We start from the raw sequence: 21,032 nt of genomic DNA, 5'->3' as shown, positions 1-21,032 counted from the left end.
AAACCTGTTGTTTCTCTGCATTCTCTCTCCCTCTGTTGAACAAGCACTGCAAGCTGCTTGACTCTAATGTAGTCTTTTTTTAAAAAAACTATTTATTTATTTTTTTTATAGACTGCATTTTGATTCATTGTACACAAATGGGGTACATCATTTTGTGTCTATGATTGTGCATGATGTAGATTCATACCATTCATGTAATCATACATGTAAACAGGGTAATGATGTCTGTTCCATTCCACCATTTTTCATACCCCTCCCCCTCTCACTTCCCTCTACATTATCTTGTATCCAAATTTCTGAGTCTCTAAGATACTTTGATGGCCCAATACTGTTTTAGTGAAATCCCTCTTTCACCAACCTCTCAAAGCAATATTCCTGCTGCTCGAATCCCAGTTCATGGAACAACAAGGAATACAGTATTCCCCTAGCCTGCTATCTTGAATTCCCCTGTATTGTTCATTTTTAAAAGCCTTTTTCACTTGTTTTATTTTGAGTGGTTTGTATTGTTTTGCAATTGTTAGCACAAAAAGACTGGTGTGGACACAAATTTCACAGATCAGCTATTTATTCAAGAATGAAGTATTATGCAGAGATGGATGAGGGGTGGGAATGGGGTGACACCTCTGGACCCACCATCCTGGTGGAAAATGGGCCACTGAATAAAGGAGGAGACTGGGTTTATATAGGTTATACTGACAGGTAACTTAAGTAATGAGCATGTCTGCTTGGGCACTCAGAAATTCGGGGTCTGTCTTACTGGGTGAATTTGGAAGGAGTCTGGAGTCAGCAATTTGGGCACTCAGGAAACAGCTTTGTGAGAATTTGAAAATTTTTTACTGGGCATTATTTTTACTTGAAGAAGAATGGAGGGTCTGGGGTTAGTGTTCAGTACTTATCTCTTTCCTTTCAGGGTGCCATTGTACTTACCCTGGGAAATAATTTATCTGGGCGAAGGATCAATGCTTTGGTTTCCTTTCTATGGGATTTTTCTGTCATTGGGCAGGAATGCAATGGAAAAGGATCAATGCTATTAATGTATGGCTTTCTTTTTCACTCCTTTTTCTCAGGCTTCACTATTTGGGGATTTTTCATTTTCCATATCTAACAGCAATGTTTATCTGAGTATGTTTCCTCTCATAATTTGTAGTTCTAATCTCTTGAAGCTCAAGTGATATAAATATGTACATGTGTGGACATATAGTTAATCTTTCCAAATATGTAGAAAAAATTATATCTTTCAATATTCATTGTCTGATGTGTCTATTCTTTTTAAGTTTTGAGTCAATTTCAATTATTTTTTTCTCATTATGGTTTAATTTTCCTATTTTTTGAATGCTTCATTTTTTAATTAGATATCAGATATGGTAAATTTTATCCTGCTCAGTGCTTGATATTTTTGTTTTCTGTGCATATGTTTGAGCTTTGTTCTGGGATGCAGATATGTTGAAGTAACTTGATCCCCATGACTTGGCATTTTAAGATTTAGACTTTGCATTAATTTTTCTATGACCACTATGACAAAATACAGCAAATTCAGTGGCTTAAAACAAAACAAATTATCTTACATTTCTTTGGTTCCCAACTCCATAATGGGTATCTCTGGGTTAATATTAAAGCTTCTCTTTCCTGGAGGCTCTAGGAGAGAATTCATTTCCTTAATTTCTAGCTCCCAGGGGCTACCTACATGGCTTGATTCATTATCCTCTTTTTCCAACTTTAAAACCAGCAAATACATCAGGATCTTTTCATATCACATCATTCAGAGATTCTTCCATTTATAGTTGGGTCCAACTGAATAATCCAAGGCAAACTCCCCATTTCAAACTAACCTTAATTCCATCTATAATCTTTTTTTTTTTTTTTAGAGTGGAAAATGCAGTTTTATTAAAGAAAAGGAAAAGCAGACTTCTCCCGGGTGGAAGAAGGGGACCCAAAGGCGGAATCCGTGGGATGAGCAAATCTCGTTCTTTTTATGGGTTTCATTCTCCCATTCTTTCCCCCTTGTCTCCTCCCTTCCTGCCTACCGGATTAGGCCTGGTTTTGAAATGTAAAAAGCGAAAAGCGGATGGGGCAGAGGGAGGGTCAAGGTGACCCAGATGGGCAAGGGCCCAGGGGGCATTAATTAGCATCTTCCTGCCTGTTGTCTCTGACAAGGGCAGGTAAATTTGGTAATCAATGGGCTCCGGAGATCCTTGACATTCCATTCTTCCAGGGGCAGATGACTTTATGGCCTCCATTTTCTTGATCTGACCCGATTTCCTATTTCTACACTAACTACCTGTCCCCAATTCTGGCTTCATTCCCCCCTCTAATTTTAGGAACTCCATGCTGCTGGGGAAGGGGGTCGATGACCGCTCTGACTTCTTCGAGCTGAAAGTGGACGGTGAGGGGCAAGCAGCTTGGAGTTCCTTTTTAGAAATCGGGTCGATCAAGGGGTCCACGGTAAAAGTCTGGTTGAAGAGTAATAGGCTGGAGGGTCATTTGAGAGATGGGCGGTCTATAAGAGAAACAAGAAGTTATGAGTACCGGGATAAGATTAATGCAACAGTAAATGCCACAACATAGGAACACACCAATGAGTATGATGATGATTATAGAGACTAATAACAGGATGTCATCCACATATTGGAGAATTGCAGATGTCTTATCTCTGAATTCTGCTAAGTCCTTAGCTAGAGTTTGTCCAAATAGGTGGGGGCTATCTCTAAATCCTTGGGGGAGTACTGACCAGGTTAGTTGAGATCCACTATCTGGTTCCTCAAAGGCAAACAGATACTGAGACTGAGAATCCAGAGGTATGCAAAAGAAGGCATCTTTTAAATCTAACACAGTAAACCAAGCGGCAGTTGCTGGAATCTCAGATAGCAGAGTATATGGATTAGGAACTACTGGGTGGAGGGGAACAACTGCTTCATTAATTATTCTGAGGTCTTGGACTAAACGCCATTCCCCATTTGATTTTTGAACTCCCAAAATTGGTGTATTGCATGGGCTGTTACAAGGTACTAAAAGTTTCTGCTGTTTGAGGTTCTGGATGATTTTTAATAAGCCCTTTTTTGCTTCTGGGCGTAGCGGGTATTGTCTCTGATGTGGAAAGACAGAGGGATCCTTTAAGACTATTTTAACTGGGATTGCTCTTTTTGCCCGTCCAATCTTGCCTTCAGTGGCCCATACCTCAGGGTTTATATCACATTCTAGTAAAGGTAAACACAATGATCCTTGTGGTCCCAAATTCATTGTAATGGAAGTCTGAAGTTTTGAAAGTAAATCCCTTCCCAATAGAGGGGTAGGGCATTCTGGCACTATCAGGAATGCAAGAGAAAACATCATCCCATCCCACTCACAACTCAGTGGGGGAGTAAACTTTCTGGTAATAGGCCGTCCAGACACCCCTTGCACCATTATAGTATTAGAGGAAAGAGGTCCAGGATAAGAGGTGAGCACTGAAAAACTAGCGCCAGTATCTAAGAGGAAGTTGACCTCTTGGCTCCCTACGGAGAAGCATACCCGGGGCTCATGCGTAGTGATAGGAGTTACGGGAGCCATTAGAATTGGCCCCGGGCCCCGTCAGGCCTGTGTGGAAGAGTCTGGCCTCGAGGACCTACGCCCCTGAGGACAGTCACTTTTCCAATGGTTGCCTTGACACTTGGGGCAGGGCTTTGGTGGTGGCCGTTTGGCTTGGGGACATTCCTGTCTGAAATGTCCCTCCTTTCCACAACGGAAACAAATCCCTCTTGTGGCCTGAGGTACATTCCGTTTTCTTTCTTCATCACCCGGGAAGCTAACTCCTCTTAGGGCTAAGACCAGCGCTTCAGTTTTTCTTCTGTCTCTACACTCTTTTTCCTTCTTTTCCTCTACATCTCGGTTATAAAAAACCGAAGTTGCAAGTCGGAGGATATCATCTAAGGATTGATCAGGGCCATATGCCAATTTTTGTAATTTCCTCCGAATGTCTGGGGCCGACTGAATGATAAATTTGTCCTTTAAAAGTAAATGGCCCTCTGTGGATTCAGGATCCACGGTGGTGTGTTTTCTCATTGCCTCCCTGAGTTTCTCCATGAAAATAGCCGGGCTTTCTTCGGGACCTTGTGTAATTTCAGAAATCTTAGAATAGTTAATAGGCTTCTGTTTGATTCTCCTAAGGGCCTCAAGGACTAACATCTGGAAGTGTCTGATCTTCCAAGCATCCTGTTCATCGTTTGGGTCCCAGTCGGGGTCATTTCTTGGAACTGCCTGTGCTCCCGATGGATAGTTGGGTTTAGATCTAGTTTGGGCTCCTGGGGCATAAGCAAGGTGTAGGTCATCCCCAAATTGTTCAGCTGCTTTCAGGGTGGCTTCCTTCTCATTGGAGGTTAAAGTCTGGTTAAGTAACAGGATAATATCTTTCCAGGTGAGGTCAAACACCTGGCATAGGTTTTGAAACACCTCAATATATTTATCTGGATCTTCTGAAAATTTCCCTAGGTCTGTTTTTATCTGTCTTAGGTCTTGGAGGGAGAAGGGGTTTTATACTTTAATTGGTCCAAATTCTCCTCCCGGCATCTCCTGGAGAGGTAGTACATTTGATCTGTCCATTGGGGCAGATGGAGAAGGACCAGGGTATGGAGGACAGGAGGCCTGCTGATGGACTTTAGCAGAAAATTCCTTTCCCTCAGTAGGTGACTCTTTAAGGCTTTCTTCCTTTAGAGTAGTGGTTCTGGCTGAATCTATTTTACATTGTTGGCATAATTTGGGGTCTTCCCTTAGAATAAAGAAGATCTGAACATAAGGTACCTCACACCATTTTCCTTCCCTTTTGCAAAATCTATCAAGCTGTAAAATGGTATTAAAATTTGTACTTCCCTCTGGCGGCCAAGATTCTCCATCAGAGAGTTTGTATTGAGGCCAGGCCTGGCGGCAGAAGAAAATGAGGCGCTTTTTCTTGAGTGTCTGTGGGTCAAATTTGTCTCAGTTTTTCAGTATGCAGGCTAGTGGTGAACCTGGCAATACTGTTGAGAGTGAAGCTCCCATCTAAGTGGAAGAAAAGAAAAATAGACCTCAGGCGCCCGCGCCGGAGACTATGTGCAGGGACGTCTCCCTAAGTTTGAGCTTCAATCCGGTCCAGAAAACCCGTCTCTCACTACCTGGCTTTGCCAAAGTATTTCTGGCCTCCTTTGGCAAAGTGCTGGGGCTCTAGTTTGCCCTGTGCTAGAGACCCTTGGAGGATTCAGACTTAAGGGCATTACTGCTTTCCTCCCTGCCACTATAAACTCCTAATTATGAAAAACGATGACAAAAGTAAAAAGTGTGCCTTTTGCCTATCTTCTTGCCCTGTAGATGAAAGGAATCTCCGGAGGGTGAGGGGGACACCTATTGATTGTTAGACATATAATACCCTGTTCTCTGAGGGATTCAAGGGAGGGGTTGAATTAAAGTATACATCCTCCTTGCAGCTTAGGACACACTGAGCACCTTTAAGCACAGGAAAACTTTAAACAAACTAACAAAGGCTAAATATGCAAACAAAGATAACCTGAGTACTTTCCTATTGATTTTCCTATGATCCTACTATCTGAATGTTTAATGTCTGATCGGCGAGCGAAGGGAAAACATCCAGGAGGGAATGGATGTGTGCGGTGTGCTGCGTGGCCCATACGGAGGCAAATGTAATTGGCGCTTTCCCTCGGTGCCGTTTGTCTACTGATCACCTTGGATACCCCTTAGGGCTGTCGGGAGGGGGAGTCCAGAGAAGGAACCATTGGGATCCACCCGAGAGTAGCCCGGGCCGAGAACCCCGCAGTTGCTCCAACCTTTCCTCCGCCTCCACGCATCCTGGGCAGATCAGGACTAGGGACACTGTGTACTCACGGCAATTGCGCTCCGGGCCTGGACAGAAAAGTAGGAAACGGCTTCAGCAGAGCCCCAACGTGCCTGCAGAGCAGGGGATTGGAAACTTGCCTGGGCCGAGAAACCTCTCACCCGAGTCTTAAGAATGGCGGCTGCACTAGTTGCATTTAAGTAGCCGACGGGTGCCCATTTTGCCCTCCAGAAAGAAAGAGACAGAAAGATGCACCTCGGAGAGATTGGGGTGCGTGAAGAGAAAAGCTCACTTACCTCGGCGTAGATCTCGGTGGGACCTCCAAATCTGATACCGCTTTTTACCCGGTGACGAGTCCTGCTTCCTCAGGTGTTGAAGTATAACGCCGGAGAAGCACGCCGAGGCAAATGTAGAGTGGAAAATGCAGTTTTATTAAAGAAAAGGAAAAGCAGACTTCTCCCGGGTGGAAGAAGGGGACCCAAAGGCGGAATCCCTCCATCTATAATCTTAGTTACACTTTGGTATATAAGCTAACCTAATCAGAGATTTTGGGAATGAACACAAAGATATCTTTGGAGGGTCATTTTTATGCCTACTATTAGCATTCAGTCCTCAGAAGAATGTTCCCTACTACTAATGGAAAACCCTTTTGTTCTATACTCCGTGTTCTCAACTTAGGCAGTTCAGTAGGCTGGAAATTCATAATTCAGAAATTTACAGACATAACTCAGAAATATCCTCAGGGTAGTAAGCTGAGGCAATCAATTAAAAAGTCCACCTCATTTGTTTCTCATATTTCAGAGGTCATCATTCTTCATTGCTTGGTATTTAATATCTATGGTAGTTTGAATATATCTCCCAAAAAGTATGTTACAAAATTAAATTCCATTATAGTAAAATTAAGAGGTGATTAGGCCATGAAGTTTCTGCCTCATTAATAGATTAAAACTGTTACTGTGAGAATGGGTTTATTATCATAGGAGTGAATTCCTTATAAAAGATTGAGTTTGACCCTCCACATGGAATGACATAGTACAAAGGCACTCGTCAGATACTAGGCCCTTGTTCTTGACTTCCCAGTCTCCAGAACTGTAATAAATAAATGTTTTATATGTGTATGTGTACATATACATATTTGGTGTATGTGTGTGTATACCTGGCATTGATTCTAGAGGTACTTAATCAGAACCATGTAACAAGTCATTTTTTAAATTTTTGAAACAGTTCTCACTGTTTAGGACCTCACTAAGCTGCTTAGGACCTCACTAAGTTAGAGGATGCTGGCCTTGAACTTGTGTTCTTCCTTCCTCAGCCTCCAGGGTTGCTTGGATTGCAGGTATGTATCACCATGCCTGGCTTCTTGGCAAATTTCTGAATCTTCAGTATTTTGTTACTGCTGCACAATAGACTAAGACAATGCCTGAAAACTACTGGTTCATATAATGTGTCTGGAATGTGTTTTTTGGTGGCAGGATAAATCTAGCTAATGCTATTCTATCTTGCCTAGAAATCTTCCTAGTAATTTTTGATTGTCTGTCAATCATAGTAGCTGTTTACCATGTTGAGAGGTGGACATTTTTTTATTCTGACAGGTATTCTTGAGTTTTGTTCTGGTATTCAGTTTGCTTCTTCAAAAACATTTTGGGAAGGTCTTTAGTTATAATACTCTACCTTACTTTAATACTTGGAAAATATTTTGGAACCATATGCTTTACTTGAGTCCACTTGCTTTAGTCTTTATGACCTTAGCATCATACATCTTTAAGAGATTTTACTCTGCTTCTTATAAGCTTTTGTGGTGTCTCTTTACACTTCCCATATAGTAAGTGTCCTTTGGGTTAAAATCGGCTGCATGTCTGAAGTCCCTCAAGTTTCCAACTCACCCTCTATTAGCTCATACTGCTAGGAGCTTTATTACCTTAACAGATATCCTCTGACTAGGCAAAGGTCATTCACAGTCCAGACACATTATTAGCAAATGGCCCCAGAGGATAAATGACTATTGATCTCAGTACACATTGGACAGTTCTACCTTATTTCCTGAACTTTAAGTTCATCTAGTTGTAGTTGCTACCACAGTTCTCTGATGCATCTGAAAATAAGATGCTACCCTCAGAATCTTCTGAGCTCAGACTAGTTCTTGATCTGGTGGATCTGTGGACTGACAATTCCTTTTATTTCATCTATAGATACTCTAACTGTAAATCACTCTCCCAGACAATCTACAGAAAGTAACTCTACTAACTGGGGAAGAGGAACACCACCTTCAGGTTATCACAAACATTTCCAAACATTTGTGTATTTAAAATGTCCTTAGTCTGTCCAAATTCCCTTTCTCTTATTTTCTAAGGCCCTGTTAAGGACAACACCCATGTGACTATTCAGTTCTAACTCCCAACTTATAATTGTGACCCAGAACTTCAATTTTGTAATTGATAACAAAAATCCCTGAAAAGAAGAAGAGCTGTAGGACCACAGTTCTGAGTTATCGATGGGAATGAAAGTCAGAATTTCCCCCCTTAAGATACTGGTACACAGGCCTGCAGTAATATTCACTCCTTCAGATGCCCAATATCTTTACTTGATCTTCTCACAAACTGTCACTATTAAGAACTTTGGAAGCAGTAATGAATGGAAATTAGATCTCAGTAGTAGAGAAGTATGTGAAAAACTACTTGGGGTCTTAAAATACATAGCATATTACCTTAGGCCTTCTGATTTCTGACAAAAGGAAAACTCAAAACAGGGAGTTCTTTCAGAATATGCATGAGTGCAGGAAAAGTGCTAACAGGACATAAAACATGAAGCAGTTCATCTTCAGTCAACTTAAGTGCCCTGGAGCCAGGGGATGTTAGGCAAAGGCAGGTGGCACTCCAGAACTGCCTATGTGTGGCTGTATGGTTACCACAGAGGCCAGAGGGAAAGGGGAAGGAGAGATTCAGAAAGTCCCTGAACCATCTCTGTCACTGGTCCTCATCACTGCTGGAGAGGTGGGGTAGGTTTAGAAGGGATAAAGCAAAAGGTCACAAGTCAAGTAGACAAGAAATAGATGCTTTAGAAAGCACAAACCAATTCAAGTTTGACCTTGATGGAATCATGGTGTCATTTTTTTTCAGTAGTCAAAGAACCCAAGTCAATCTAATTTAGAAACCAATTTATTTTCCTACCTTCACCCCCATACTGTATTATCCATAATAAATGAATCTCAGGTTAACACTTTGACCAGAGTATGCTGACACATAGCCTAAATATGACAGAAGGTGGGTAAAAATTCAACTTCAGTTGGGCATGGTGGTGTATGACTGTAATACTAGTTACTCAGCAGGCAAAGGCAAGTTTGAGGTCTAGCCTGGGAAACTTAGCAAGATCCTGTCTTGAAATTAAATAAAAATGCTGAGGTGGAGCTCAGGGGTAGAGTGCTTCCCTGGCACGCACATGCCCTGGATATGAATCATAGTAAAACACACCAGCAGACACAATCCCAGCAAAAATTTTGTAGAAATGAGAAGCAGGTCAAAGAAAGACCTATTTGGTAAACATGGCATGATGACGCAGAGGATATAACATGGAATTATGATAAGGAGGCTGAATCTCAGTCTTTTCTGTTAATTACTAGCAATTTGACCTTCTCTGAGTCTTAGTTTATCTATCAAACTGGGGTTAAAAATAATGGCTCACAAGGTAATTATAAAAGTGAAATTCAAAAATATATTTTTAAATTTTCTATATTACCATATAATCTATTACAGTTGTTCTACCAGTGATTTCCCTAATCTAGCTACACACATCTAAGAAATAAAAGCAGTATGCCATGCATGGTGGTGCATGACTATAATCTCAATGACTTGGGAGGCTGAGGCAGGAGGATCATGAGTTCAAAGACAGCCTCAGAAACTTAGTGAGGCCCTGTTTCAAAATAAAAATAACACAAAAAGGTTTAGGGATGTGCCTGGATCTCGATGCTCTTATTTGAAATCTTTGGAGATGGATTCACTGAATCTGTATGCTCACAAACTTTCCCAGGTCATTCTGATCATGATCAGCTTAGTTTGACAGCCACAGAGCTATATAACTTTATTCTAATAGTCTAAACCCAGAGATGGCAAGTTAGAACAGAACAGAAATTTTCATCCCAGAATCTAAAATAGCAGAGAAAGCAAAGAGAACTCTTGAGCTAGAGGGGACAGGGCAACTATGGTCACATTTCTCCTTTACCTACTATACAGGACAGAAGCAAGATTTTGGGTATATGATAGTGGCACCTAAAAGTAGCTGAATTCCACATTTAAAATGGGAGAAAGAAGTCTTACTATCACATTCAAGTATTCTTTGAACTAGAAGCTAAACCTGACTTTTGGCAAATGATGTCTTACTGCTATGAACTCAAATAAGTAGGTGGTATAAATGTCCTAGCCATCCAAAAAGAAACTGGGAAAGAAAATAGACCATTCAATCACTGGACAAGTCAGTTAGCCAGAACACAGACACAGTGAATGAAATTAAAAACAAATGATCTGCTGACTAAAATGTAAGTTCTTCTTAACCATTACTGTCACCTTCAGGTAAAATGAATTAGCTGAGCAAGTAACCACTGCACAACATGCTACCCCTAACCTTTCATATAGCAGAGATGTGAAGAACCAAGGACACCACTTGCTTTAATAGATAATGCATAGAGATGGTTCAGCATAACATGGGTGGGCTCAGGAAGTAAGGCTGGATCACACTAAGAGACACAAAAATTTTAAAATAACACATTGTTGTATGGACAAACCATCAGCTTACTATTTCTTAGAGCTTTCTGGGACTGTTAAGAACATCTTATCTTTATCTCCTTTCAATAGTGTATCTGCTCCAGTATGTATCAATAATATATTCTTATTACAGAAAATTTGGAAAGTTCTCAGTTCATGGCAGAAACCCTAAGCATCAAGATCTGCTAATCCTAACACAGCTAAAACAAAAATCTTACCTATGACAACTATGGAAGATTTGCATTAAATGGCAAAAGTAATCTTAGTGAGAGTCAATGAGAATACTACAGAAGTCAATTATATGCAAACAAAACTGGTAACTCTTTTGTATATCCCCAAATGATAAGTATTCCTTACCTCATGTTGGAATAGAAATCTCAGAAATTACTTCCAGAATATACTGTGGTCCTGATTTTTTCAGGAACAGAGACAACTATCAGCTTTGATTTTAGTTCCTGAATAAGCTAACAAACCAGCCTTGATAAAAGTAGTCTATAGTGCTATTCCTATGTATATGATTTATAATCTCAATATACCTTTATATTAATCCCAAGCTCTAGGATTACTGAATTTTGGCCAAATTGATCCTACAGTTCCCCAGATTCTCCAGCAATATTCTCAGGATACTTACAGAAATATTAGTGTCCTTGTTAAGAATAAATTGGAGTAGGTGAGGAAGAAGGGTGTGTGGGGATTTGAATCTCTCTTCAGATCAAAATACATACATTTATTGACCATAAGGCACAGGGGGTGAGCTGGAAAGATCTAAAAGATATTTCCACAAATATGAGCAAAATTTCAAAAATTAGGACAAAGCATAGAAAAATACATGGCCACTAATGTTAAATATATAAGTCATGGATCATAACTTTTAACTCATTGGGTCTACAAGCATCAAGTAGTGCAAGGAAAAAATTTCCTAACATGGCATCAAGATTCCATGAAGAGGACAAGGGTCATAGTCTTGAGGTAAGGAAAGAGCTACCCTATTTATCAGCTTTACAACCTTGGAAAATGCTTTTACCACAGTCAGTTCCCTCTCCCATAAAAATAAAAAGAATCCTTGCACTATTTCCAATGTTATTGAGGAAACTAAAAAGATAATGGATATGAAGAGGCCTTGCAAACTTTCAAACAATGTGAACAAATTAAGATTTCATTTTTCTTGCACCCAAGAAACGCATAACAAGGTTACAAATTCTAAGATTTCTGATACTACAATGACTACAGCAATAAGACCAAGAGCTATGTAAGAGCCATTAGGGAAATGCAAATCAAAACCACAGTAAGATGCCATTTCATACTCACTAGGATGGCTATCATTAAAATGACAAACTAATGAATACTGGCAAAGATGGAGAAGTTGAAACTTTCAAACTAAAGTATTCCCATTGCCAGTGGGAATCTACAATAGCATAGCCACAAGGGAAAACAGTTTGGTATTTCTTCAAAGAGTTAAACAGAAAGTTACCATGTGACTCAACAATTACATTCCCAGGTATATATCCAAGATATATGTGTCCACATGAAAACTTGTATGTTAATGTTTATGGTACCAAAAAACAGAAACAATACAAATGTCTATCAATAACAAATAAACAAAATGGTATGTCCATACCATGGAATATTATTGTGTCATAAATAGATACATATTTCAATTTGGATGAATCCTGAAACATTAAGCTAAGTGAAAGAGTCTCACAAAAAATACCATGAATAGACAAATCCATAAAGACAGAAAGTAGACTTGTGGTTGATAGGAGTATGAGAGAGAAGAAATGGAAAGTGACTGAAAATGGGTACAGGGTTCCTTCTGGGGATGATAAAAATGCTCTGGAACTAGTGGTAATGTAAAACAACTCTGAATGTACTAAAACTTATAAAACTGTACAATTGAAAGGATAAATTTTATGGTATGTAAATTATACTTCAAAAATGGAAAAAATAATGCATCATAGAAGAAAAAATTAACAATAAAGAAAACTGATTTTGTTTAAAGATTTAAAAAAATGTTTTATAGTCTCCAGTGGAAAATTATAATAGTTCATTTAAAGAACTGATTTCAGTTAAACATATATGAAGCAAAAGCAAAATTAATAAATACAGTGATATTATACAATATCTTAAAAACTTTCCAAAGCACATCCAGCTATTATGTCATGTAATCCACAGAACACTGCTGGGAAGTACACAGAATAGTTTTTTTTTTTTTTAAACTTCCTTTTCATCATCATCATCATCCAAAAAAAAGAAAAAGCAAATTGGTTAAGTAACTGGCTACACTAAACTTAGTGAAATTAAAATCTAATAAAAGTGTATTCTAAGGCTTACCTGAATGAATTGGGAAATTAGGTGAAAAATGGAAGTGAGAGAGAAATATCAAAGGTATTCTAGTCTTCTCTCTGTGTAGTTATGATTGACTATTATTCATTTGTTGCTTTGCCAGAATCATATAATGCAAAAATGTAGTTACCACTGGCCTCATAATTTAATTTGGTATCTTTAAACCCTTTTAAATCTCTGCCCACCAGTCAAAAAGAATGTCTAGCTTAACTTTGAGAGCTTATATAATGAAAACAATATTATCCAAAATTTCCTAATTATTATACTAAACAGTTTTAGAAACAACATGTCATCCTTATGCCCTGTGAATATTAATATGTTGCACTTCAGGACTTGTGATTGCTGAGAAACACTGAGTCTAACCCCTGATTTTACTGTTATGGAATACAGAACCAAAATAATTGAGGGCCTTGTCCACAATGGTAAAACTACTTAGTAGCAGAAGCGGGTTTTGAATTCAAAGCGAGAAGAATGCTCAGCATAAATTCAGTGCACAGTTCCTTAGATCAGCATAGCTCTTATTGTAAAGTAGCAAACAGTAATTATGAATGTGGTTTGGAGAATATTTGCATTACTGACAGTAAATTAAGTAGAGATGAAGGTCTTGAAAAACTAATATTATAGGAAACAAAAGGAGCTGGGGATATAGCTCAGCTGATAGAGTGGCCTTGCAAGCACAAGGCCCTGTGTTCAATCCTCAGCACTGCAAGGAAAAAAAAAGTTTATAGAGATCTTTTCCAATACCAGGGAAATTTTTTAAATAAAAAAATTACAAAATTTTGATTATATGCGAAAGAATTGCCTGATATTTTGTGTGTGGTTGTTGTTTTTTAAGCTATATTTTCCCAATGACTACTATTCTTGCAGGGTCTAATAAAACTACAGAACTGCCAACCAATTTATCAAACTGGCAGATTAAGCTGAGGCAACTTCATAAGACAAACAAGGCACATATAGTCTCTGCTGGGTGATACCACCAGAGGTCAATGGAAAACTTGAAATATTACTAGAAAGAGTTTTCAAACAATAGGCTATAGCCCACTATTGGGCTGTAAAAAATACAATAGCAGTCATGTGCTGTGGCACACACCTGTAGTCCCAGTGACCCAAAGGCTGAGGCAGGAGGATCTCAAGTTCAAGGCTAGTCACAGCAATTTAGTGAGACCCTGTTTCAAAATAAAAGAGGATGTGGTTATTGCTCAGTTGGTAGAGGGTTTCTGAGTTCAATTTCAGTACCCAAATAAATAAATAAATATTTTTAAAAAACAGAAAAGAATACATCACAGGGAATAAAGGCAAACATTATACCACATATTACACTTCTGTATATCTGTTATGTGTGTATTGGGCTGCAATGCAAAATAAATGTCTTACTGTAGATACTTGGTTAAAAAGTTAAAGTGCACTAGACTGAGACTTTTTGGTATAAAGAATAGGATCTAAATGTTTATATAAGAAATATGTGCACATATATAAATGATGCAGAAGATTCCTGAGAAGAAATGGAAATAAAAAGCAAAATTAAAAGATTACTCTCAAGAGGAAATTTAAAAACCACTTCTGTGTTACAAAAACGACAAGGCAAAGAGAGCAAATATTATAAAATTACCTCAACAAGGTGTCTCACAGCCTTCCATGAATCTAGTTTTAAAGCATCAAACACCTCAAAATTGGATTTCTTGACATGGGTCAAATTGGTAATCGTGCCAACCTGACTGGTAACCATAGACTGAAACAATAAGCAGAAAAAAATTCTTGAGTTCCCTTTTCAAATCCTTTTCTTCCACCCATCCTCCTCTCTGCATCTATTAAAAGTTACAAATGATAACACTCAGCATCTCCATCTTTTATTGAGAGAAATCCTTTAGGGTAAGGGAACTGCTACCATCATTTCAGAGAACAATGATAGTTAAAATGAGGCTGCTAAGTCATGGTGACCTTTGGAGATCAAAGCCTTACCTCTGATGAATCATGAACCCACTGTCCAACCTCAAAAAACTAGTATTGGTTCTCTACCAGCAGGAAGATCCAAGATGGCAATGAAGTAATTATGGCTGTAGAAGAAAACAGAAGGTCAGACAAGTTTCTTTAAGAAGATAGAATATAGAAAACCAAGTGGTAATTATAGTATTATTCCAATGACTTCCCATATCCCTAAGCCACTGTGTCTCTTGTGTACATAATAATGTATACATCCACTCTCCAATCTCTTTATCTATATCATCTTGGACATATGTTACCAACTCTTCCAAAAACTTTGTTTCTTAAATCAATGCCTAGAAAAAACAGTCAATGATCTCCCAAAATGGTTCATCTTGGTATAACTATTTTGCTCTAGCAGAACAGATCCCTCACAAGTATAAGCACCTTAAAAGATTAGGGATATAGGAGTCCTTAAGGTACTTTCCATATTTTGGTGAGCCATTACTGGAAAATGACCTATTTGGTTATCTGGGCCATTATCTGGGTCAATCTGTTAATTCATCATTGCTCTGCAAGTACCACATAACACTAACACCTCAAATTTTACAGTGCATTTTGCTTTAGTGCAGAAGTCACAGCAACAGATTCTGTCAGTTACAGGCTTCCTCCAAGCATAGAAAAGACCTGTGTAACACCATCCTAAAGAATACACCCACAAAGCTATTATAAATTCTCTTGAGGTAATGATATTCTAAGTGGTAATGCATCTGACTCACAATGAGGTTAAAAAATAATGCCATAAACACTAAGTGGTCACAGAATAGGACATATTCCAAAGAAAGCAACTAGAGAGTGGATGGGATGTCTAACCTGTTCACTTCTATTAGAAAGGATAATAGGTCAGGCTGTATTCCTGGACCCCTCAGCCTCAACCAAGACACTTATTTTCACCTCTTAATCAGTAGAATCTTGGTGCTCCAGTTAGTGAAAGAACCAGAAATGAAGATCTCCTTGCCTCTTTCAGACCAGTGGATAACAGTAGACTGGGCCTTCTGGGTGGGCTTTATGAAGTCATCCAAATCCTGCTGCCATGATACAAACTCTTGGTCCCCAGGGAGCTGTAAGAAGGAGTAGGTTATCTGTAAAATAAATTGTGACCCAAGAATTCTTAAAAAGATCATTCTCCTTCTTAGAGTAGAGAGAGTTGCTAGGCTTCAGCTAAGGAAATAAGCCTTAAAATTAGAATAAATCAGATTTTTATAAACCATAGGAAAAGAACTAATCTTTAACCAAAAATTGTCAAATGGCTTATGCTCAAGTGCTGCATAAATCATAATCTAACTTTTGAGTTTGCATATATTACTTACCCTTTAAGAACCTCAAGATTGACCTTAAAAAAAAAGAAAAGAAAAAGAAAACCCTATTCCCTACTGCCAGTTTAATTCATAGGCAGGCAATTATAACACACTTCTGAGTACCTCTTAAGATAGAGAAAAAAATAAAAACAAAAGATGGATATATTTTTAAAAATTATGTCAGGTGTATACTTTTCACATGCAACTATAAACAGATCTCAATCATCAACTGCAAAGAAAGTAACAGATACCAAACTTCATAAAAAAATTATAAACTCTATTTTAGCCAATAAGTTACACAAAGAGGAGACACTAAAAATTTAATATTAAAGGTCTAGGGAAGTAGCTCAGTGGCAGAGCACTTGCCTAGCCTTTGCAAGGCCCTGGGTTCAAGACCCAGAACCACAGATTAATCAGATAATTAATTAAATTTTTTAAAAAAGACCATTGATTTTATAAAATGGAGAAATAGTGGGTGGGAATGTAGCTTAGTGGTAGAGGACTTGGCCTAGCTAGTGAGAGACAGTACTAGAACCAAAAAGTGGTTATGAAATCATACTTGCTCACCTATGACAGGTTTATTCTATTTAAGGTATAGGAATTCAAATTTTGTCACCTCAAACAGCAAAAGAAAATAAAAACATTTTCCTTTAACAAAAACAATTATATAATCAAAATATATAATCAAATAAAGTTTGCAGGATTCTGAAAAATATTAACTCCTTAGTTTTTCTTTTATTACCATCCCTTTAGACCAGTAGTTGGCAAACTGCAGGCAGTAAGCCAGGTGCTTTTATAAAGTTTCTAATGAAAAATAGCTACACTCATTTGTATGCCTATTATCTACAGCTATTTTCATGCCACTGTGGAAGCAGTTGTGAAAGACTGTATTATCTACATAATCTAAAATATTTACCATGTGGTCCCTTACAGAAAATATTTGCTAAGCCCTGCCTTAAACTGGTAACAGGTAAAAAGGACTTTACACTGTTAAGTAAAGATATTACCAAACAAAATAAATTGCATTAAAAAAAAAAAGACCAGCTAATTTACTTAGGATTTTTTTGTGTGTGGTGGTGGTGGGGAATGGAAAAATCTACTTTCCATACTGTCTCTCACTATTCCTCAAAACTACAGTCTGGAAACCAGTTACATGATCTAAAATAAAATTCAAGGTCTGGGGATGTAGCTTGGTGAGAGAGCACTTGCCTAGAATGAATGAGGTCTTGGGTTCCAGCCGCAGAAGTACAGATTAATTAATTAACTAAAAGAAAGAAAAAATCTGAAAAAAACTGAAGAGGATTTTAAAATATTACAAGGAATTAGCATAAGAGAAAACCTAGTATCCATATTCTAAAAGCAATGTATTCTGTCTGACAGGCTGCATTAGACAGGAATTTTTGCATATGCCTAAGAATAAACTAAGATTCTGATTCAGACATAGGATCTGGGATTCTATTTTTAAAATCATCCCAAATAAGACTGTGATTATGTTAAAATAGAGAAAAAAAACTCATCTTTTGAGGTACATCATAATTTGTTATGACATCTGGAATTTGCTTCAAAAAATTGGTGTAAAAAGTTGGTGGAGGAATAGTAGATTAGGGTATGGATGATATACATATATTCATGCTTTGATCTATCTCTAAACTTGGTGAGAGGTACACAGAGTTCATTATGCTGTTCTCCCTACTTTGTGAATGATTCAAATTTTCCATAAAGTATTTAAATAAATCTCAGGTGATTCCAATACATAAATAAGATTGAGAACCACTGAATTAGTCTGCTGAAAAAGGCTAGCATCCAATGGAGGCTCCTCTGCCACTGTTTCTATCAATTATTTTACAACTTAGGATTTTTCATTTAGAATCTGAAAGCCACAAACTACTAATGCTTCAACATTTGGAGCAAAGACCTTCCACTTATGACATGATATTTCTGTGGTAGGATTGAATGCAGCTGACTAGAAAAAAAGATGATTTCTTTAAGTAAAAAAGCAGAACCACTGATAAAAGAGGCAAAACAACAATTAACATTATAGTTTGAAGAGGCTTTAGTAAAATACAGAGAGAAGAAAGGGTCGGTCAAAAACCTTTAGATTTGGGTGGGACCATAAGAATTATATGAACCATTTTCTTGTTTTCCAAATGGCAAGATTGGAGTGAGGGAAAGAATGACATAGAATAGGCCCCAATTCACACAGAACAATTTGGCTTTAATTCAGGATACCAATGACTTCAGCTGTGGTTTGACAAATAGAATGTACTTAAATCCTGAGTCATTGATGTAGGAAAGGGGGTAAAAATACAATGAGGTTGATCACTTTGGGAAAGCTTTAAAGAAGTAAATACAGATAGCTGGATAGACAGAGCACATGATGAGGAAGAAATTCTGAAGTGGGAGAGGAAAGAAAGGAATGGAGAAAAAGCCCCATGAAATGCCCCTTTCAACCACTCTTATTTCTCCCTCTATGATGATGTTCTCAATTGGGATCCAAAAAAGTAAACCATAGCATCCAAATTCCATGTACTACTGCTGTGGCAAATAAAACTAATTTCTCTATAAAGCCTCAAATATATCCCCCAATTGCCTCAATCCCTCTATTTTTATATTTCACCTCTGAACAGCATACCAGAAAGAATGAAATGTATTTATGCTGACACTTCTAAGTTATTAGAAACATTAGGATGGTAATAACATTGAAGTCAGTTCCATCTGCCTTTTCTGTTAGGTGGGGAACACAATTGACCTCTTCCTGTAACTCCTTCGATTGAAAGCAAGGTTTTCAGGGAAGTGATAAATTGTTGCTTTTAGGCTAAGGAAAAATTTTGAAGGACTACTGTGGAGTGGAGCTATCTGAGAATCACTGGTTCTCCCACTTGAGAAGTTGGCCTGAAAGCACAGCTGGCCTGAAAGCACAGTCACCACAACTACAAAATATAGGACAAAAACTGAACAGTCAACTAAATGATGCCCTTTATTGATCTCCAAGTCTAGGCACAAGTATTCTAGTTAACAAGTGGTGGGTGCTCACAGTCATGCCAAAGGGGAAAAGAACCTAAAGTGCAGAGTTCTGAAAAGAGCAAAAAGGATCCAAACAGAAAATTCTAGGAAAAAAAAAATCACTTAGCCATTTCAAGGAAAATGTAAGCAACTGAACTAGGGCCAGTAGCTCAAACAATCTAACCCCTCAAGTTTTCCATCAAAGTTTACAACCTATAAATTGTTAGAAGAACCAAGGATGGTGAGGGTGGGGAAATGTCCATGGTTTCTGCCCTAAATATGTGGCTCAAGGCTTGGATAAACCACCAAGAAAACAAGAATTTCACGTGTGCCTTATATTGAGGTGGTACCACAAGAAGAGTTTACGATCCAACGCCTCCCTCCCCGGAATATCCCTTTAATTAAAAAAAAAAAAAATTCTCGTAACCCAGTTTAGTGTGATGTAAAGGAACCAAGGAAAGGGGGAGTTCTGAAGCCTAGCAGCAGCTGCACCACCATGGTAGGGGATGCAGAGACGAGTACCTCGGAGTCCAGCAGGCTGAAGATGCCTGGGTCGCTGATGCTCTCCACCATGATATTGTGCTCCTTTCCCGGGGCATGGCCGCATCGCCCTCCACTCGTGCAGCCTTGGTGCCATGACGCTCCCCAGACACCCGTTTGCTGGTGGTGTTTTCCATGGCTGCGACTCGATTTGGGGACCATTTGGTGCGGAGAGCTACACCGTTAGGAAACAAACACCCCAGTGGCCACGTCAGGGGCACACCGGCCCCGCCTCTGTGCCTGGGGACCCGGGAAGAGAATCCCCGCCGCGGCAAACTGTGCCCCGTGGTCCCCAACCTCGTGGCCTACAGGGACTCACACAACCGCCCTGGGTCTCCCGCCGCCCTCACTCTGGAAACCCGCCCTCAGGACTACCCTGCAGTACCACGCCCACTCCCGCACCCCGATCACCTCCAGCGATGCGCTCCTTCTTCCTGGTACCACTGGCGCGTTGGCCGTTGGGCAGGCAAGGCCACCAATAAAGTTATTGAATTTGAAGCCTTACCCCTGGCCAGGGATCTGGGTTTCCTCCTAAAATGGCTACAAGGCCCATGGCAGGAGGCCACTCCTGCGTGCTTCTGCCGCCCGCTACCATGGCTCCCTTGCCCTCCGGCCTCTCTAGCTGCCACCAACTGGATGGTGGGCGCGCACAGCCTCCAGCGCCTCCCGGGAGCACAAGACAGGGACCGCCCCATGGGGCACCATGCCCGAAGGAGGAAGCACCAGAGTTGTGGGCCCCGCTCTGCCTGGCGAGTGGACAGCTCAGAGGACGCCAGAGGCTCAGTGCCATAGGACAGGTGCAGCTTTCTCTATGGCGGCCTCATTCGGCCTCAGGTGTGTTGAAACATTTTCTGAGCCGTGTCTCTCTGAGTGGTGACCGGGAGAGGAATACCATGGACTTCATCTCCAGGCAGAGGGAAGTAGAGGTCAAGGTTAGAAGCTGATACTGTGCAGAGCCACAGGAAGGACTAGTCAGCCTGAATTGGGGTCCTGGGGAATAATTCAAAATGAAGTGTCTAATAGTAGATAGACCCTGACAAATTAGTGAATTGTTAGAAGAAGGAGAATACTCTTATACGCTAAGAAATTGCATTTTTGCAATGATTAACTCCAGAAAAAAAAAAAAAAAAACTCCAAGAGAAAGAGCAATAAAAAAAAATAACATTAGAAGGCACACAAAATGTATAAAAATGTCACAGACAATTCTAGGGTTAGAAGGAGTCCAAGATATTATTATAATGGGGCTTATTGTTCCCTATGAGCAACCTTTATTATGCAATATGTGTTATATATACAGACCAGCAGCATTCACGTATC

At 39.3% G+C, this 21,032-nt stretch overlaps 1 pseudogene; it reads right to left on the bottom strand.

The window, feature by feature from the left end:
- The window catches only part of LOC124973271 (5'-AMP-activated protein kinase subunit beta-2-like), a 57,312-nt pseudogene extending 37,460 nt beyond the window's left edge, over window positions 1–19,852 (bottom strand).
- Between the last annotated feature and the right edge of the window lie 1,180 nt (window positions 19,853–21,032).

Source organism: Sciurus carolinensis (genome assembly GCF_902686445.1).
Source record: "Sciurus carolinensis chromosome 14 unlocalized genomic scaffold, mSciCar1.2 scaffold_115_arrow_ctg1, whole genome shotgun sequence".
Lineage (NCBI taxonomy): Eukaryota > Metazoa > Chordata > Mammalia > Rodentia > Sciuridae > Sciurus > Sciurus carolinensis.
The sequence above is the reverse complement of the archived record's forward strand: the minus strand, read 5'-3'. Positions and strand labels throughout refer to the sequence as shown.